At 44.4% G+C, this 20,096-nt stretch overlaps 1 protein-coding gene across 5 annotated transcripts in view; it reads right to left on the bottom strand.

The window, feature by feature from the left end:
- PKIG (cAMP-dependent protein kinase inhibitor gamma) overlaps positions 1-20,096 on the bottom strand; it is a 101,981-nt gene that overhangs the window by 29,757 nt on the left and 52,128 nt on the right. Inside the window, exon 1 of one of the 5 annotated variants that reach the window (XM_077252792.1) lies at positions 6,792-6,943. The exons of the other annotated variants lie outside the window; for them this stretch is intronic. The gene's annotated coding sequence lies outside the window, so the exon portion shown is untranslated. Of the gene's footprint in view, positions 1-6,791; positions 6,944-20,096 lie in introns of those variants that run through there. 5 annotated transcript variants of the gene reach the window in all.

Here is a 20,096-nt window from a genome sequence, read left to right as displayed (position 1 = left end):
GGAGTTGGTCAGGCATTGTTTACTTTCACACATTGGTAGGGCATGGAGTTGGTCAGGCATTGTTTACTTTCACACATTGGTAGGGCATGGAGTTGGTCAGGCATTGTTTACTTTCACACATTGGTAGGGCATGGAGTTGATCAGGCATGGTTTATGGTCACACATTGGTAGGGCATGGAGTTGGTCAGGCATTGTTTATTTTCACACATTGGTAGAGCATGGAGTTGGTCAGGCATTGTTTACGTTCACACGGTGGCTCAGTGGTTAGCACTGCAGCCTTGTGGCTGGAGTCCTGGGTTCATATCCCACCAAGAACAACATCTGCAGGGAGTTTGTATGTTCTCCCCGTGTTTGCGTGGGTTTCCTCCAGGTTCTCTGGTTTCCTCCCACATTCCAAAGACATACTGATAGGGGATTTAGATTGTGAGCCCCATCGGGGACAGCGATGATAATGTGTGCAACCTGTAAAGAGCTGCGGAATATGTTAGCGCTATATAAAAATAAAATATTATTATTATATGGCTAACTTTATTAAACTGTACTAATACAGTTAATAATAATAATACAGCTAAAACTCAATGTGTGAACATAGCCTAAGACTGCCAGAGTGGAGCCAAGAAAATTACGTCATCGTTGCGGTGTGATGCACATGTGACTTTGCACTGCACTGGCTAATCAAAGAAAAGCTGCTGGCAGGTACAGTAGGTGACGCTTCGCTGCCACAGTTTACTGACACCGCTGCTCGATTAGTCCATCTATTAATGTATATCTTTTGTGATAACATTTTTGGGCCAGGTGGGAGGTTTGCTGGTGATGGTTATCCTCTGCGTATAGACATGTTACATGGTTTACATTGTGATACATTTGATCATTCGCAGGGAGGTGGACACTATTTTAGGCCTGTTATCAGGGTTGACATTATTATGTACAAGCATTTTTATGCTTTTTAGATGCTTTTCTATTTTTATTGCGACTGAATAAAGATTAGTACTTTTTTAGCGACATAACTGGGGAAACTACGGTAAATTTTACTCCAACAAGTGAAAGGCCTCAATCAGTTCACTACCAGCATACCGATAGACCCTGGGTTACGTGCCATCAAAACGGGCATATTACCCACTGCTGGGTACTAAGGATACCACTGATATAATGCATGTTAATGGGGTCATCAGCTGACATGATTGTAATATATCATTTGTATAATTCTTGGCGACGAGTGGTGCTACAGAGGATCCGCTCAGCTCTCTGAGAGACAAATCTATCACTGGTCACTTGTGTGGGATCTTCCTTGGCATGTGTCACCTGCTGAGTGACATCTAGTAATGACATCATATGGCCGACATACAATAACACAAGCCATGACTATGGCACAAGCACACACCCCTGATGTAAGCTAGATCACTGCCCTCTGCCACACCGCCTGTCATCATCCCGTGTGCCATACATCAATCCGCCATCGGGTCAGAGTGAGGTATGACCACGCACCTGATGAGACTTCACTAGGAGTAGAAGCGAGGCCATTTCCTCAATTTTTTAATGATTTTGTTCCAAATTCCATACATTCGCTAAAAATTCAGGTATTTAATGATATCATTATGTCAAGAAAAAAATTGCACGTGTCTTCTTGGAAACAACTGTATGGTGGAGTCCAAGAATCTCCCTGGCAAGAGCTAGAAACCGTTTGTAAGGTTGAATTATATAAATATGATTGATGTACATTCTAATACATAATTATCATCCATCACTGCAAAAAGAAAAAAGGCACAAGACAGATAATACAGCGGATCTAAACTATGGGGGCACTTATACTATAGTGCGGGGGTGGGCAATTAATTTTCCAGATGGGTCACATGAGAACCCCTAACTTTTGTGGAGGCCGGAACCAATAAGCTGAAATGAATTCTGCTGAAAACTAACATTAGTTATAATTATTATTTTGCAGTATGATGAGACCCCCTTATATACTGTATGAGCCCCCACACAGCCCTCTACATATAGTATGAGAACCCAGATGCCCTCTATGTACATTATGAACCCCCAAGTCTCCCTAAATACAGTATGAGCCTCCCACATAGCCTCCTATATACAGTGTAAGCCCCCACATAGCCTCCTATAGCCAGTATAAGCCCTCAAATAGCCTCGCTATATACAGTATGAGCCTTCACACAGTACCCCTATATACAGTATAAGCCCTCGATATAGTGAGACCCCACATAACCCACCTACATACAGTATGAGATATCTATAGCAGTGATATCTGGATGCAGGCGAGGGAGGGCATGGTGCAGCCCACTGGCCACTGTTTTCATCAGTTGCCTCTGTCTGTGGGCCAGATTGGAACAGCCAGATGGCCAGATGTGGCCCGTGGGCAGAATTTGTCCTATACTCTATAGCAGACCTGAGCACAGTGTATCTGAACTAAGCTATTATATAAAAAGCTCCTACTTACACATAGCTGCATCAAGCTCAACCATAAAGCCCAAGTGCAAACACCCTCCTTCAATATTGGACATTCATTTAAATTGACCGCTGTGGAGGTGAAAGTCTGGTCTGTCCCAAAATTAATAACCTCTTCCTACTTTTTATAGCTGATCATGAATGGTGGGGGCCCAGTGGGAAAACATTTATGGTGAAAAAAGGGTTTGGAAAGGGTAAGTAGTTCACATTTTTGGATAGGGAAAAAACATTAAAGTGCTACTCCCATTTACATAGATGGTAATTCTTTACAAAAACAAACTTTTGATATTTACTGCTTATTAAAATTTGCAACCATTCTGGAGATATTAACACTTTATTTGCCCCTTTTGTTTATAGTTTGCTGCTTAGGAGACCAACCACTGCTGCTCTCTAACTTGCACTCTGCATGTTTTGCTTTATAGCAGCAGTGGTCGGTCTCTAAGGCAAAAAAAACAAAACAAAAGAAATAAGTTTAAAATACCTAAAGAAGGGCTAAAAATGTTAATATGCAGTAAACTGCAACATTGCTTGTATTCACAAGCAGTATCTAACAATACCCATTCATGAAGACTGGAGGGACCACCTGTAAGGATGATATTCCCCAATTCATTATACTTTATTCTGTTTAATTATAATGACCTCAGCGTGTACAACTCAAAGTACAGCTACAGTGCCAACATAATTATGCCTAAAGTGAATAATGGTGCCACATAGTACCCAGATAATACCACCGTTGACACCTTGATGAGCTGCAGAAGGAGTTTAGAAGTAGACTAAATAAAATTATGGAGAGCCCTGGGTAATTGCCCCTTTTGCCCATGCAATAGCCTGGCCTTGTTGGTCGCAGTTCACTTTAAAAAATTTTTTAAAATTGCAGCCTTAAAGTGAAAAAGTCTATTTCCGTCCCTTGCCAAGGTCAGGGTAAATATTATGAGACGTAGCTACATAATTAATGTGGCAGAAGTTAATATACAAACTCAATTTAATGTGACAATAGTTATAAAACTGAATCATATAATTACTGTCTCGTCATCACATAACGTCCAAAGACATAATTAAAAAAAAACAATACTAGCTAGTCACATGTGTCCAGCGAGCAAAAAAAAACAGCAAACACGCCAATGGCAACAGCGGAATAATAACATGTCTGCCAAAAGAGAAATCCAAACCATATGCCAACTGGAAATGACCCTGGGATAGCAGGGAACCAGTCATGTTGTGGCTGTAATCACCCCATAAAAAAGACGTTGGGGTGATGTTACCCAGAGCCATCTGGCATCCAAGTAATAGTCCTGGGTGATGGCACCAGAGTTGCACATACAGTCAGTATATGGCTATTAGCACTTAAAGCTCATACCTAGCGGTGACTCCAGAAATGCCCACGTCATGCGAAACCTTGTGACTCTGCCCAACCTGACTGCAGCTTATGTGAAGCAGCAAATACTCGCATGTTGGTTGCCCTCCAGACTTTGTGACTTGAAGAAAAAAAAAAAAGTTAATCTCCCAGTTATCCCCCCCAAAAAATGAATTAATCCAAGGGCCCAGAGAGCCAATGCACCAATCCAAGGACCCAGAGAGCCAATGCACCAATCCAAGGGCCCAGAGGGCCAATGCACCAATCCAAGGGCCCAGAGGGCCAATGCACCAATCCAAGGGCCCAGAGAGCCAATGCACTAATCCAAGGGCCCAGAGAGCCAATGCACCAATCCAAGGGCCCAGAGGGCCAATGCACCAATCCAAGGGCCCAGAGGGCCAATGCACCAATCCAAGGGCCCAGAGGGCCAATGCACCAATCCAAGGACCCAGAGGGCCAATGCACCAAGAACAGGTACCGAAGCATGAGCCTAAAAGTGAAACAATAGAAACACCATAACCTTGAGAGGTTTGGTGGTAGCTAGTGATGAGCGAATATACTCGTCTTGAGATTTCTCGAGCATGCTCGGGGGTCCTCCGAGTATTTTTTAGTGCTCGGAGATTTAGTTTTTCTTGCCGCAGCTGAATGATTTACATCTGTTAGCCAGCATAAGTACATGTGGAGGTTGCCTGGTTGCTAGGGAATCCCCACATGTACTTATGCTGGCTAACAGATGTAAATCATTCAGCTGCGGCAAGAAAAACTACCGTAAATCTCCGAGCACTAAAAAATACTTGGAGGACCCCCGAGCATGCTCGAGAAATCTCGAGTAACGAGTACGGTATATTCACTTATCACTAGTGGTAGCCCAAAGAAGACAGGGTGGGTGTATCTTGTACTCTTGTGAAGGGAGGATGACTGATAAATAATGCCCAGAAGATGTCACTTTCTGCAACCAATCAAATCTATTCTTCAACAGAAAAGTAAAAAATAAAAATAGAACAAAAGACTAGACTAACAAACAACCACACCATATCTGGCTAGCAACAGGAGAGAACCGAATTTTCCCATTAAATTTTAAGGATTTCCTATTATTTATACCGCACGCTTTTCTAGACAGGTTGTAGGGCACCGATATCTGGACACTAGAAAAAGGGTAGCTTGTGACATTATTTCTGGGCACTACAGCCAGTAATGGAATTAGTGAGGAAAAAAAGTGGAGAGTGAATATAGCCGAATACTAATGGAACTTTGGCTGGGTACTATGGGAGCGGGCGGCACTTTTTGGGCATTTAAATGTGCTAAACACCATTTTTTATAAGAGATCAAAATAATAATAATGGGTTGTTGTCAGTAACACCCAGAACGTGAGAAAATGCCATGGTTGCCCCATTCAGCTACCCCCCTGCCTATATAATAATTCTAAACAGTAAGTAAATAATGGTGCCACATAGTACCCAAATAATACCACCGATGAGCTCCAGGTGTTTGAAAGTGGACTTAATAAGGCAATGGAGGTGTAGTTACATCACACTGAGATTCTTTTGAGATCTTTTGAGATCTACAAATGATTCTTTTGACATCTACAAATTATCTTTATATGGCCACATTCAGTTTTTGGTCAGTATTTTACCTCAGTATATGTAAGCCAAAATCAGGAGCGGAACAAATCAGAGAAAAAGTATAATAGAAACACGTCACCTCTTCTGTATTTATCACCCACTCCTGGTTTTGGCTTACACATACTGAGGTAAAATACTGACCAAATACTGAGGTAAAATACTGCGCAAATACGGAGGTAAAATACTGACCTAATAGGAGCATGTGAACATGGACTAATGGCGACTCATGTGTGACATGGGCAAGCCCCAAGCCGCAGCACTCCAACAGGTGGCCTCCTGTGAACCATAAAATTAGAGGGGAGTTCTAGTATGTGTCCTATAATCCAGTAGTATATGTTTAGCCAAAGGGGGGGCGCTCCAACAATGGCAACTTTCCTCAGTAAGTAAAAATGACACTTATCTAATAGAAGACTACAAGTTCAGCCACTGTTCGAAGAGCCACACAGATCATCGCACATTCATGTGGAATCGCCCAGGACACTTGCATATTTGATAAATGTGACATTTTTACCACCGTCAGCACCAGTCCCAGCACTGGCATACTCAGCATAAACTAACAGAAGCCCCTGGCTGCCAAAAGGTCACAAAGAAGAATTAAATGTAGACTTGAAATGTGATATTTAGACCCGGGAGACGCTGACAAAAACAGCGGAAACCATAAGAGCCACAATACTTCCCTACATACACATGTAGCAGAGCTGAATTTGTCAGGGTTGCATCCACATCGCTTCCTAAGGTCATGTAGGTACAATCCCAGACTGCACGTTCTGATATGACCAGAAGTTGCGCTACTACAAGACAAACTCGCCTCAGCTGCATCTGAATAATAGATGGAGGTTGCTTCATACATGGAGGTTGCTTGTAACGTTAATAATAAATGACGAATTCTCTAACTCCTTCTGGATCCACGGCGATGCCACATGCAGTCACGTACGTGGACAGAAGGACAACCTGTGGCTCCATAATGCCAGGGGGCTCTGACAACCAAAACCAAGATACAGGCTGCCTGCGAGGGTTAAGCCCTACAATATATTAAGAATGCAATTAACACCTTAACTCCCAGAGCTAAATAAGATGGCCAGTGAAGTACTGGAACAGATGATGCGTACAATATGATGGATGTGGAACTAGAAGTTTCAGCAGGCCCTGCCAAACGGTTCCAGAATGGCCTCGACTATATAAAGCAGCGGCATAAAGGATCGATCAATTATTAACCTCTTAGTTACCAGCTGGGTATAAAATAAATGCACAAGTGATTGCAAAGCGTATCAAGTATTTAAAGGGAAACAGGGCTCCATGCCCCCCGGCTGGGGCACTTAGCTCCCCCTGGTTACTATGTACTATGGCATGGTACTTACAGAGAGCTGGATCTCCCCCAGGCAGAGTGAACTTGGATGGATCAGTAGGGAAGAGCCCAGGGTGCCAGCGTCCAGGCAGTCCGCCTCATACTGCTGGATACTAGGGCTGCAATGGGTGGTTCCCGTGTCTGCTGTAATCCAACACTAGACTCAGTGATGTCACCCATCCACTTACTCAGCCATCCACACAAAAGATCCCTCCTGCGTGTACAAACCGCTTTGTATTGTCACCACACTTCATCGCTGCATTTCCAGGAACCTCTCCATTGTGCCTTTTATGATTGGGATTTGAGGATTAAATGGATCCTGTGCAGTTTGTATAGGGAGGGGTGGACTCTGCGATACAACTGCTGTGTGCGACTGTCACTAGTGGGTAGAATAGTCGCTAGTCTGAATTCTGCCACACACCATCAGCCACGAAGAGTGTCCCTTCTAAGAGGTCATGTTCACTGCTGCTCCTATAGCGCCAACATATTTTGCAGCTCAGTATAAATAATAATCTTTTTATTTATATAACTCCAACATATTCCGCAGTGCTTTACAGGTTGCACACATTATCATCACTGTCCCCGATGGGGCTCACAATCTGAATCTCCTATCAGTATGTCTTTGGAATGTGGGAGGAAACCTGAGTACCCGGGGGAAACCCATGCAAATACGGAGAGAACACACAAACTCAAGACAAGTCTGCCTTGGGCAATCCATAATGGCTAGAAGGCAGGCTCGGACTGGCCCATAGGAGAACCAGGGAATCTCCTGGTGGGCTCCTGTGCATACACGGGGCCCCCAAACCCACTATGTGGGCAGTACTTGGCATAATTCACTTGATTCACTGTGTATAGAAAAAAGCAGCATCTCATCATTCATTTACCATACTACCCAGTTTATTATTATATAGAGATATAGGTAAATTTGTGAAAGAAGGTAGTGTAATATTTTCATGCAGGTGAAAAGTGGGCCCCCTAAAGTCAATGTTACGGTTGGGCCCTTGGCAACTCAGTCCAACACTACTAGAAGGGTCCCATCATAGGACGCTGATCACAAAGTGTATGAAGCCACAGAAATCAGTTAGGAGGCCTGGCAGTAAGCATTTAATTTCCCTGCAGCGCCTCCGCATGAGAAATGAGGAATTACACAGTACTCATTCAAATCAACAGGCTATCTGTATAAAGCTGCCATCACACTAGCAGTATTTGGTCAGTATTTTACATCAGTATCTGTAAGCCAAACCCAGGAGTGGAACAATCAGAGGAAAAGTATAATAGAAACACGTCACCACTTCTGTATTTATCACCCACTCCTGGGCTTGGCTTACAAATACTGATGTAAAATACTGACCAAATACTGCTAGTAATGGCAGCCTAATGCAGGACATGACGGGTCCTCCAGGGAGGGAGAAACTCTTTGTAGCTCTCCATTCACAAAACGGGTAAATCAAAATGGGTTTACGAAACTGGAGAGCTTAAAGAGACGTACACAGAGAACGTATCTGGTGTGAAAATTTTTTCGTGCACACACATTTGCACCATTTTCATAGGCAACCCATTAATGTGGTAAGGGAGAGGAAAGTAGTAGGCACACAAGGGTCAAACATGCAGCAGATTTTCCGTATTACAGTTGCGGTGTAATGGGTAAAATTTAACAAAAATCATCAACACGTTACGGGAAAAAAAATCCACAGCAGAAATTCATCGTGGCTGCAGATTTTAAATCCCCAGTTTGTCAATGCATGCTGTGTATTTCACCCTTTGCATTGCAATGGTTGACGTGTGACAAATTCGCAGTATTTCCTCTACAGGTCCTTTGTGGACATACAGTTGTGACCAGAAGTTTACATACACTATATGAAAAAACACCTATGCATGCTTATCTCAATATCTGACATAAAATCAGTATAAATCTTTCCCGTTTTAGAGAAAGCGAGAGAAAAAAAAATGTTTTAAGGCATTTTTATTACTTACTGGAAAGTCAAAAGTTTACATACACATAAGATTACTCTGCCTTTAAACAATTCTGGACTGCCCATATGATGATGTCATGTGTTTAGTAGCTTCTTGGCAACATTTGAGTTAATTAGAGACACACCTGTGGATGTATTTTAATGCACACCTGAAACACACTGCTTCTTTGTGTAGCATCATGGGAAAGTCAAGAAATCAGCCAAGATATCTGAAAGAGAATTGTGGACTTGCACAAGTCTGGCTCATCCTTGGGCACAATTTCAAGATACCTGAAGGTGCTTTGTTCATCTGTACAAACAATTATACACAAGTACAAACAAGATGGGAATATCCAGTTCTCATACCGCTCAGGAAGTAGACGGGTTCCGTGTCCCAGAGATAAACATGCTTTGGTCTGACATGGCATATTAACCCAAGGACAAAAACAAAAAACCTTATGAAGATGATGGTGGAAGCTTGGTAAGATTGTGTCAATATTCACAGTGAGACAAGTACTGTGTCAACATGGGCTGAAAGGCCACTCTGCCAGGAAGAAGCCATTAGTCCAAAAGAAACATAAAAAAGCCAGATTAATGTTTGCAAATGCACACAGGAACACAGACCTTAATTTTTGGAGACATGTCCTGTGGTCTGATGAAACTAAAATTTAGTTTTTTGGGCATAATGATCATCGTTTCGTTTGAAGGAAAAAGGGAGAAGCTTGGAAGCCTAAGAACACCATCCCAACTGTATAACACGGGGGTGGCAGCATCATGGTGTGGGGTTTCACTGCAGGAGGGACTGGTGCACTTCACAAAATAGATGGCATCATGAGAAAAGAAGATTATGTGGCAATACTGAAGCAACATCTCAAGACATTAGCCAGGAAGTTAAAGCCTGGGCAGAAATGGGTCTTCCAAAAGGACAATTACACAAAGCATTCTGCCAAAGTGGTAATGAAGTGGATTAAGGATTAAAAAAGTCAATGTTTTGGAGTGGCCATCACGAAGCCCTGATCTCAGTCCTATTGAAAATTTATGGGCAAAGCTGAAAAGGCAGGTGCGAGCAAGGCAACTTAGGCTACGTTCACATTTGCGGTCAGCGCCGCAGCGTCGGGCGCCGCATGCGTCATGCGCCCCTATATTTAACATGGGGGCGCATGGACATGCGTTGTGCTGCGTTTTGCGCCGCATGGCCGCAAGCGTTGGACGCAAGAAACGCATCAAGTTGCATTTTTTTTGCGTCCAACTTTCGGCCAAAAACGACGCATGCGGCGCAAAACGCAGCGTTTTAGCGTGCGTTTTGCCGCGTTTTTGTTTGCGTTGTGCGCTGCGGCGCCGACGCTGCGGCGCACAACGCAAATGTGAACGTAGCCTTACAAACTTGGATCAGTTACACCAGTTCTGTCAGGAGGAATGGGCCCAAATTCCAACCAACTATTGTGAGAAGCTTGTGGAAGGATATCCCAAATGTTTGACCCAAGTCATTCAGTTTAACCCCTTTCTGACCTCGGACGGGATAGTACCCCCGCTTTGATGTGGGCTTCGGCGGTGAGCCCGCATCAAAGCTGTGACATGTCAGCTGTTTTTAACAGCTGACATGTGCCTGCAATAGCGGCGGGTGAAATCGCAATTCACCCGCCGCTATTAACTAGTTAAATGCCGCTGTCAAACGCAGACAGCGGCCTTTAACCGGTATACCGGTTACTGGTATAGTCATTTTGACTACTTTCACTTTTTATTTCTCTTTTGTGACTACATTTTTCGGAATTCTGGCTTGAGACTCGTTGACTTTTCCTCAAATAGGATGTGAAAAAAGATTTTGTGACAATAAATAATTTTGGTGAAAAAAACGGTTTTTACTTACCGGTAATAGGATTTTACAGAGTCCACGACAGCACCCTTACGAGAGAGGGGATCCGCCCACCATCTGGACAGGAACCTACAGGATTTAAAGGGGCGGCCCCCTCACCACTCCAGTTTGTGTTTCAGAGTATAAGGGACACCGCCCATTGAGTTAGTACATAAACATACATACTTAAACATTACTAAATACCACCACCTCTAAAAGAGTGATAACTAATAGCACACTTTCCAAAGAGTGCAGGAAACCAGTGATTAACTACGGGGGGGAATGTGCGGGTGCTGTCGTGGACTCTGTAAAATCCTATTACCGGTAAGTAAAAACCGGTTTTCCTATCGCCACGACAGCACCCTTACGAGAGACTTTCAAAGACTAACCTGGGAGGGACTACAGCACTAAGTACTGAACGGCCAAAGTCTAAATTGGCCTTACATGATAGATCAAGATGGTAATGATTATAAAAGGTGGAAGGAGATGACCACATTGCCGCCTTACATATTACGTCTATGGAGACGTCCGTTTTCTCCGCCCAGGATGAGGCCATGGCTCGAGTGGAGTGGGCCTTGATGCCTTCTGGTGGAGTCTGACCTTTGGCAGTATAGGCAAGACATATTGCATCTCTGATCCATCTGGCAATAGAACCTTTAGTAACACTCGCCCCCTTCCTTGGGTTCTGAAAGGAGACAAACAGAGCCCTACTCTGCCTCCAGGGTTCTGTTTTGTGTAGGTACTCTAATACAGTTCTTCTAACGTCTAGCATATGACATTTTTGTTCTTCTGCTGAAACTGGGTTATCACAAAAAGAAGGTAAAAATATTTCCTGACTCCTATGGAATTTAGAGGCTACCTTCGGTAGGTATGCTGGGTCAGGCTTCAAGACTAGCCTATCCTGAAAGATCATTAGATAAGGAGGGTCTACTGACAACGCTTGCATATCACTCACTCTTCTAGCAGAAGTCAAGGCTACTAGCAGGGCCGTCTTTAAAATTAAATTTTTAATGGAGACAGAATCTAACGGCTCAAAGGGGGGTTCTGTCAAAGCGTCTAAAACCAAATTTAGATCCCATGGCGGTAATCTAACAATATGAACGGGGTTACTCCGATCCATAGCTTTCATAAATCTAGATACCCATCTATTTCCTGCTACATTGCTGTTATACAATGCCCCCAGAGCAGATACCTGGACCCTAAGGGTATTTACCGCCAAACCCAATTCATGGCCTTTCTGTAAAAACTCCAGAATAGCCGGAATTGGAATTTTATCCGTAAAGGGCTGTTGGTGAAAGGCAAGAAATTTTTTCCAGACCTTACAGTAAATTTTAGTAGTAATTTCCTTTCGGCTACTTAAAAGGGTAGATATTAAAGCATCAGAAAATCCCCTCCTTTTCAATAATTCCCTTTCAAATTCCACGCCGTGAGATGCAGAGATTCCACATTGGGATAACGGAATGGACCCTGAGAAAGAAGATCTGGAATTACGGGCAACACCCAGGGGTCGGTCACTGACATTGCCCTGAGTAAGGAGAACCATGCCCTCCTGGGCCAGAAGGGGGCAATCAGGATTACCCTCGCCCCCTCCTTCCTGATCTTCCTGAGAACTAGCGGAATCAGACATAGTGGGGGAAATGCATAGGCTAGAGGGAACCCCCAATGAATCTGAAGGGAGTCCACTACGGAAGGGTTGTCCGCTACCCTAAGGGATGCAAACTTCCTGGTCTGTCTGTTTTCCCTCGTAGCAAACAGATCTAGGACTGGTGATCCCCACAGACCCACGATCTGTTTGAAAACTAGCCGATTTAGGACCCACTCTCCCTGACGTAGAGAATGACGGCTGAGGTAGTCTGCCTGTATGTTGTGTTCTCCTCGTATGTGAACCGCTGAAAGAGAGCGAAAATGAGTCTCGGCCATATTGAATATGTCTGTGGTGGTGATCATCAGAGACTTCGACCTCGTCCCTCCCTGATGGTTGAGGTATGCTACTACTGTCGTGTTGTCCGTCTGGACTCTTACATGCGAGTCCTGAAGCAACGGTAGCCATCTGAGCAGGGTATTTCTTACTGCCGTGAGCTCCTTCCAATTGGAGGACTCTTGGGCTTCTAAGGGAGACCATTGCCCTTGAGTCCAAACATCTCCTATGTGAGCTCCCCATCCTATTGGACTGGCATCGGTCGTGATCGTGTTGTCTGGTACTATTTCCCAACAAACTCCGTTTGACAAATGTTCTATACTTAGCCACCATTTTTGACTGTTTAGAGTGGTGGTAGATAGCCTGAGATTTCCGCTTAACCGACCTTGAAGGCTCTTCTCTGTATCCAGGACCTGGGCTTGTAGTACCCGAGTGTGGAATTGAGCCCACAGAACAGCCGGTATACATGCTGTTAATGATCCCAACAGGGACATTGCATCTCTCAAGGTCAGATTTGGTCTTTTTATCACCGTGCTGACTTTGTGTATAACCTTCTCCTTCTTTTCTTCTGGAAGAAAACACAGCTGATTCTCTGAATTTAGCAGAATACCCAAGAAGGTCTGAATAGTCGATGGCCTTAGTTTTGACTTCTCTAGGTTGACCAACCAACCTAGGTCCTGTAGAGAAGATATTATACAGTTTAGGCGATCTTTACACTGGACAAATGAATTACCCACTACCAGGAAGTCATCCAAGTAGGGTATAACTAAAGTATCTTGCTCTCTGACATAGGCCATTACTTCCGCAATGACCTTAGTAAACACCCTTGGTGCCATAGATAATCCAAATGGCATTGCCGTAAACTGAAAGTGCCTGACCTGATCGTTTAGGCGCACCGCCATTCTGAGGAACCGTTGGTGATCTTTGTGAATGGGCAGATGGTAGTATGCATCTTTTAAATCCAGGACTGTCATATAACACCTGGGAAAAAGAAGTTTAGTTGCCGATTTAATTGATTCCATTTTAAAGGCATGGTATTGTAAAAATTTGTTCAGTTTTCGTAAATTTATGATGGTTCGAAAGGAACCATCAGGTTTGGGGATTAAGAATAAGGGGGAATAGAACCCCTCTCCCTCCTGATCTTTTGGAACCTCTACAATAACTTCCTTTTGTCTCAACATTTGAATCTCTTTTTCCAGGGCCTTCTGTTGGTTTAAGGAACCAGGGGCAGTCAATACAAAATAATCTGAAGGTCTTACCCGGAACTCTAGTTTTAATCCGGACCTAACTATACCCAGGATCCAATTATTGGAAGTTACTTTGACCCATTGAGTATAAAAATGCCTTAATCTGCCCCCTACTGGAAGGTCCGATCTATCGGTAATTTCGCCTACGTCTTGAAGAAGATGATGAGGTGTTGAAGTCTGAATTTCTCTTCTTCGGCTCCGCCGGCTCCCAATTTCGGGCTGAGTAAGGTCTCCGGTATGGGAAACGTCTCTTGAAGGTATTCCTAAAGGTAGGATTGAACACTTTAGGAAAACCTTTCTTCCTATCATCAGCCTTAGCTAGGATGTCATCCAGCACTGGCCCAAACAAGTACTCACCCCTACACGGAATAGTACATAGTTTAGCTCTAGCCTGCGCGTCCCCCTTCCAGGTTTTAAGCCATAAGGCTCGCCGGGCAGCGTTTGAGAATCCTGCTGATCTGGCTGCAAGTTTTAGGGAGTCTACCGAGGCGTCCGCCAAATATGCCACACCTTCCCGAATCTGGGATAGTGAATCCAGTAACTTGTCACGAGGCACCTTAGTTTTTAGCTGCTCCTCCAGCTGGGCTACCCAGACCATAACTGATCTGGCCGTGCAAGTGCCGGCAATTGCCGGTTTGAAAGCCCCCGACGATGCTTCCCAAACCTTTTTAAGGAACATGTCTGCTTTTCTGTCCGCAGGGTCTTTTAGAAGGCCTACATCCTCTAGCGGTAAGGTGGTTGATTTAGATGTGGAAGCCACAGCCGCATCCACTTTAGGAATTTTAACCCATTCCGCCAGGATTTTATCATCAAAGGGGTACCTTCTCTTCGCTGATGATGGCAGGAAACCCTTATCCTGCTTATCCCATTCTCGCTTAACAAGTTCTTTCACCGTGTCCACTACCGGAAACGATTTACAGCTCCTTTGGCACAACCCTGCAAACATTAGATCTTGGGTTGACCTTGGCTCCTTGTTCTCTACAACCCCCATGGTGGTACGAACCGCTTTAACTAGTGCGTCCATTCCATCCACTGAAAAACAAGGTCTCCCCTCTTCATCTGAAGAGGATGGTGATGAGGAACGTGAACATTCACCCTCTTGCATAGACGGGCTTGATCCTGGTGATACTTCCCTGGATCTTTCATGCCGACTGCTTTTAAGGGAACTACTAATTTCCTCCCTTATAACTGCCCTGAGGTCTGATGCACGAAGGGGAGCCTCCTCTTCCAAGGTCTGACAAATACAAGTTTGGCAGAGCCTTTTCTGATAACTATCAGGCAGGGGAACCGCACATAACGCACATTGCTTGTGCTTGGATTTAGCCGATTTCTTGGCCTAAAACAAAGCACAAGGACAGACAGGCTATATCAGCTACTTGGTTTTTTTGTAAACACTCACCAAGGCTGAACTGCATAGTACCGGTCTCTGAGGAGGGGAATCCATACGTGACGTTGAGGCACCTGCCTGCTCCTGCCCCCGTACCACGCTGCTGCTGCTCCTGGAGCGGCTGCTGTCCTTCTTACGTTGGTCAGGCACCTCCACCTGAAGGTGCTCTGTATCCGCAACCGAAGTCATAACTGCCGCATATTCTTCTGCAGACACCGCTGCTTAATACAGGCAGCCGCGCCCTCCTCCCCCAGCATACCCCGGAAGTCCTACCATCCACTTCCGGGTCCTCTGTATGAAGGACGCTGAACCGGCGCCGCGCGCTTACAGACAGTGCTGCGGCGTTCACGCGACCCAGGGCGGCCTGCCCGACCCCTGGGAACGCGTACCACACGACCAGACGAGGAGGGGTCTGAAAAAAGAACACCCCCGACGCTGCTTCCAGAGTCCCCGATTCTGCCGTTCTCAAGGAAACCGCGCAGAGGCATGGTGGACCCGGGTAAGAGAATCCTGCAGGCTCCCGCCATCCGGACAGGAACCCAAACTGGAGTGGTGAGGGGGACCGCCCCTTTAAATCCTGTAGGTTCCTGTCCAGATGGTGGGCGGATCCCCTCTCTCGTAAGGGTGCTGTCGTGGCGATAGGAAAATTGCGCGTTTTTTTTTTTTTTCACAATTTACCCTTAACTACTAAAGGTAGTCATTTTGACTACCTACTATATTTTGCTGTCCTTTTGTCACTAAATGTTGCTGTAAAGTTTTGTGCATAATTTTTTCACTGTATCTTATTTACCCTGATGTTCATATAGATGTAGTTCAATTCAGATGGCAACTTTTCACATTTTCCTTGTGTTAGGGTACTTTCACACTAGCGTCGGTACGGACCCGTCGCAGTGCGTCGGGCCGATGTACCGACGCATCCTGTGAAATAAAATCACAAGAGGGGCAGCGGATGCAGTTTTTCAATGCATCCGCTGCCCCATTGTAATGTCCGGGTAGGAGGGAGCGGAGTTTCGGCCGCGCATGTGCGGTCGAAAATGGCGGATACGACGCACAAAAAAAAGTTGCATGGAAGGTTTTTTGGTGCAGACGGTCCGCCAAAACACGATGCATCCGTTGCACGACGGATGCGACGTGTGGCAATCCATCGCAATGCGACGCAAGTATGAAAGTAGCCTTATCCAACGTCACCTACCATAGCACTAACCTCAGAGAGAAGAGGTCAGAGAGAGAGAGAAGAGGTGTAGTGTAAAGCATAGGTTACATAATTCAATTTGGTTATAATCCAATCCGTGTGTCATGCATACTGTGTAAAGGCACCTTCACACTTAACGATATCACTAGCGATCCGTGACGTTGCAGCGTCCTGGCTAGCGATATCGTTCAGTTTGACAGGCAGCAGCGATCAGGATCCTGCTGTGCCATCGTTGGTCGGAGCAGAAAGGCCAGAACTTTATTTAGTCGCTGGATCTCCCGTAGACATCGCTGAGTCGGCGTGTGTGACACCGATTCAGCGATGCCTTCACTGGTAACCAGGGTAAACATCGGGTTACTAAGCGCAGGGCCACGCTTAGTAACCCGATGTTTACCCTGGTTACCAGCGTAAACGTAAAAAAAAACCAAACACTACATACTTACATTCCGGTTTCTGTCCCCCGGCGCTGTGCTTCCTGCACTGTGTAAGCGCCGGCCGGCCGGAAAGCAGAGCACAGCGGTGACGTCACCGCTCTGCTTTCCGGCTGGCGCTTACAGTGCAGAGAAGCACAGCGCCGGGGGACAGACACCGGAATGTAAGTATGTACTGTTTGTATTTTTTTACGTTTACGCTGGTAACCAGGGTAAACATCGGGTTACTAAGCGCGGCCCTGCGCTTAGTAACCCGATGTTTACCCTGGTTACCAGGGGACTTCGCATAGTTGGTCGCTGGAGAGCTGTCTGTGTGACAGCTCTTCAGCGACCACACAGCGACGCTGCAGCGATCGGGATCGTTGTCTAGATCGCTGCAGCGTCGCTAAATGTGAAGGTACCTTAATGCTGAACTGAAAAGAGTTTGTTTGAAATACTGTAGGCTCTTATCTTATGCTAAAGAAGGGTGTTGTTTTTCTCTGGTCCTAGCAGTAGACAGTAGTCTGGATAGTAAGTGTACTTTCAGTTCAGCTGAAGAGACAAAGAGAACACATGCAGACATAAGAGCTCAAAAAACTCATACAAGTATATAGCAGATACAACATTTTATTGTCATATTAGGCTACTTTCACACTAGCGTTAACTGCAATACGTCGCAAATGCGTCGTTTTGCCGAAAATACGCATCCAGCAAAAGTTCTTGCTGGATACGTTTTTTCGTCATAGACTAACATTAGCGACGCATTTGCGACGCATTGCAAAACGTCGCGTCCGTTTTGCGACGCTTGGGCGTGTGGTAGCGGACCGTCGGGAGAAAAAAACGTTACATGTAACGTTTTTTGCTCCCGACGGTCCGCTTTTTCCGACCGCGCATGCGCGGCCGGAACTCCGCCCCCACCTCCCCGCACTTCACAATGGGGCAGCGGATGCGTGGGAAAAATGCATCCGCTGCCCCCGTTGTGCGGCGGAGACCACACTAGCGTCGGGAACCTCGGCTCGACGCACAGCGACGGGTTGTTCCCGACGCTAGTGTGAAAGTAGCCTTATTCAATTATTTTGTGTGAAGCAGCATTTTTTTGGGGGGAAAAACTATATTTGCATACAGCTTGATGTTATTATAGTTTACAGCTAGAAATAATTTTTTTTATCTGCAAATGGGCAATATGCATGAATATAGCAATAATGCAATGTAATGGTTTATGACGCGAAAACGATAAAAATTACGTGTTTTTTTTTTTCATTTTTCTTTTGTTTATGATCAACCATGTTCACATACAGTATAATTCTGCAAAAAAAATGTATAAATTAGCTAAAACATCAAGACTTTTATAGGTCCAGTCAAAAATGAACGAACATTATACGTCTATTATTATTGTTTTACTTAGTTTACTTTTGTTATTTCCTGTAGAAAAATATGAAAAATCAGAAAAAAAAAACATTCCAAAGCATTACTGTTGGATCTCGCAATAATAATAATACATAAAAAATATTAATAAATAACCACAAATGAAACTCTAAAAATAAACGAAAACAAGTCAGTAGTCAAAATGACTACATTCAGTAGTTCTAGTCGGGTCACGAGTTCAGTAGTTCTAGTGTTAAATCACCCCCCTTTCGCCCCATTCAAAATAAATCAATAAAAAAAATAATCAAACCTACACATATTTGGTATCGCCGCGTTCAGAATCGCCCGATCTATCAATAAAAAAAAGCATTAACCTGATCGCTAAACGGCATAGCGAGAAAAAAAATTCGAAACGCCAGAATTACGTTTTTTTTGGTCGCCGCGACATTGCATTAAAATGCAATAACGGGCGATCGAAAGAACGTGTCTGCACCAAAATGGTATCATTAAAACCGCCAGCTCGGCACGCAAAAAATAAGCCCTCACCCGACCCCAGATCATGAAAAATGGAGACGCTACGAGTATCGGAAAATGGCACAATTTTTTTTTATTTTTTAGCAAAGTTTGGAATTTTTTTTCACCGCTTAGGTAAAAAATAACCTAGTCATATTAGGTGTCTATGAACTCGTACTGACCTGGAGAATCATAATGGCAGGTCAGTTTTAGCATTTAGTGGACCTAGCAAAAAATTCAAACAAAAAACAAGTGTGGGATTGCACTTTTTTTGCAATTTCACCGCATTTGGAATTTTTTTCCCGTTTTCTAGTACACGACATGGTAAAACCAATGATGTCGCTCAAAAGTATAACTCGTCCTGCAAAAAATAAGCCCTCACATGGCCAAATTGACGGAAAAATAAAAAAGTTATGGCTCTGGGAAGGAGGGGAGCGAAAAACGAACATGGAAAAATGGAAAATCCCAAGGTCATGAAGGGGTTAAGGGCAATGGTATCAAACACTAATGAAATGTATGTAAATCTTTGACTTAGCAGTCAGTAATAAAAATGCCTTAAACGTTCTCACTCTCTCAGTCTCACCTAGATGACCACAGTCTGTCAACATAATGATTTGCTGTGATTTCCACAATCCGGATAGTTCTTGTAGGGGTTAGTACATTTGCAAGCTGAAATTAGTGAACCCTTTGGGGTCCGTATAATGCCTCCTACTTGTCATTTTAAGCGTTAGTAGTGCGGGCGGATTCACAGGGGGATGAATGGTACACAATTACACTTCCACACTGAGTGCGGGATGAGACGACAATGCCCTATTGAAACAGGAAGGATATTCATTTCATGCCCCTTTAAATAACTAGCGCTAACCTCTATCCTGTGTATGGGTTGCAGTAAAATGAGTCAGTGTTAATCCACCTGCTTCCCACACCCGCGCCTAAGAGGAAGCAAGTGAGCAGCATACGACAGCTGGGAGATTTCCCCAGGGAGGGACAGACGACCTATCAGTAGCCTCAGCTACGTAAGAAAAGAGATCAAGTTCAACGAAGCAAAGGGTTAAACACAACAGCGTGCCATACTGAGTTTTCCGGAACAGAAACATCAGCGACACGTTCTATCCCAAATATTACTTTGGCTAGGTTTTAAAAATCAAAATGGGGCAGATTTCTTCCAAAAACAGTGCCACTCCTGTACACAGGTTGTGTGTGGTACTGCAGCACAGTGACCGTTCAATAGAAATGAGCTCCAATCCTAGACACAACCTATGGATAGACACAGTCTTTGGACGAAGGCAGCCATATTATCTACTCTGAAACATCTTCATATCTTAGATTTATGGAACATTTTATCTATATACACTTTTCTCAATATATAATAGAATATTTTCAAGATCACCGATTGAGGTCACGCCCATATAGAAGCAATCCGTCTCACCGCTGTCAGTTTGCTACAATTGTAGTGTCTAGACAATGCTCTGCGAGCTAAAT

This window comes from Ranitomeya variabilis, chromosome 4 (genome assembly GCF_051348905.1).
Source record: "Ranitomeya variabilis isolate aRanVar5 chromosome 4, aRanVar5.hap1, whole genome shotgun sequence".
Taxonomy (NCBI): domain Eukaryota; kingdom Metazoa; phylum Chordata; class Amphibia; order Anura; family Dendrobatidae; genus Ranitomeya; species Ranitomeya variabilis.
Note: the sequence above shows the minus strand (reverse complement) of the source record. Positions and strands in the feature narration are given on the sequence as shown.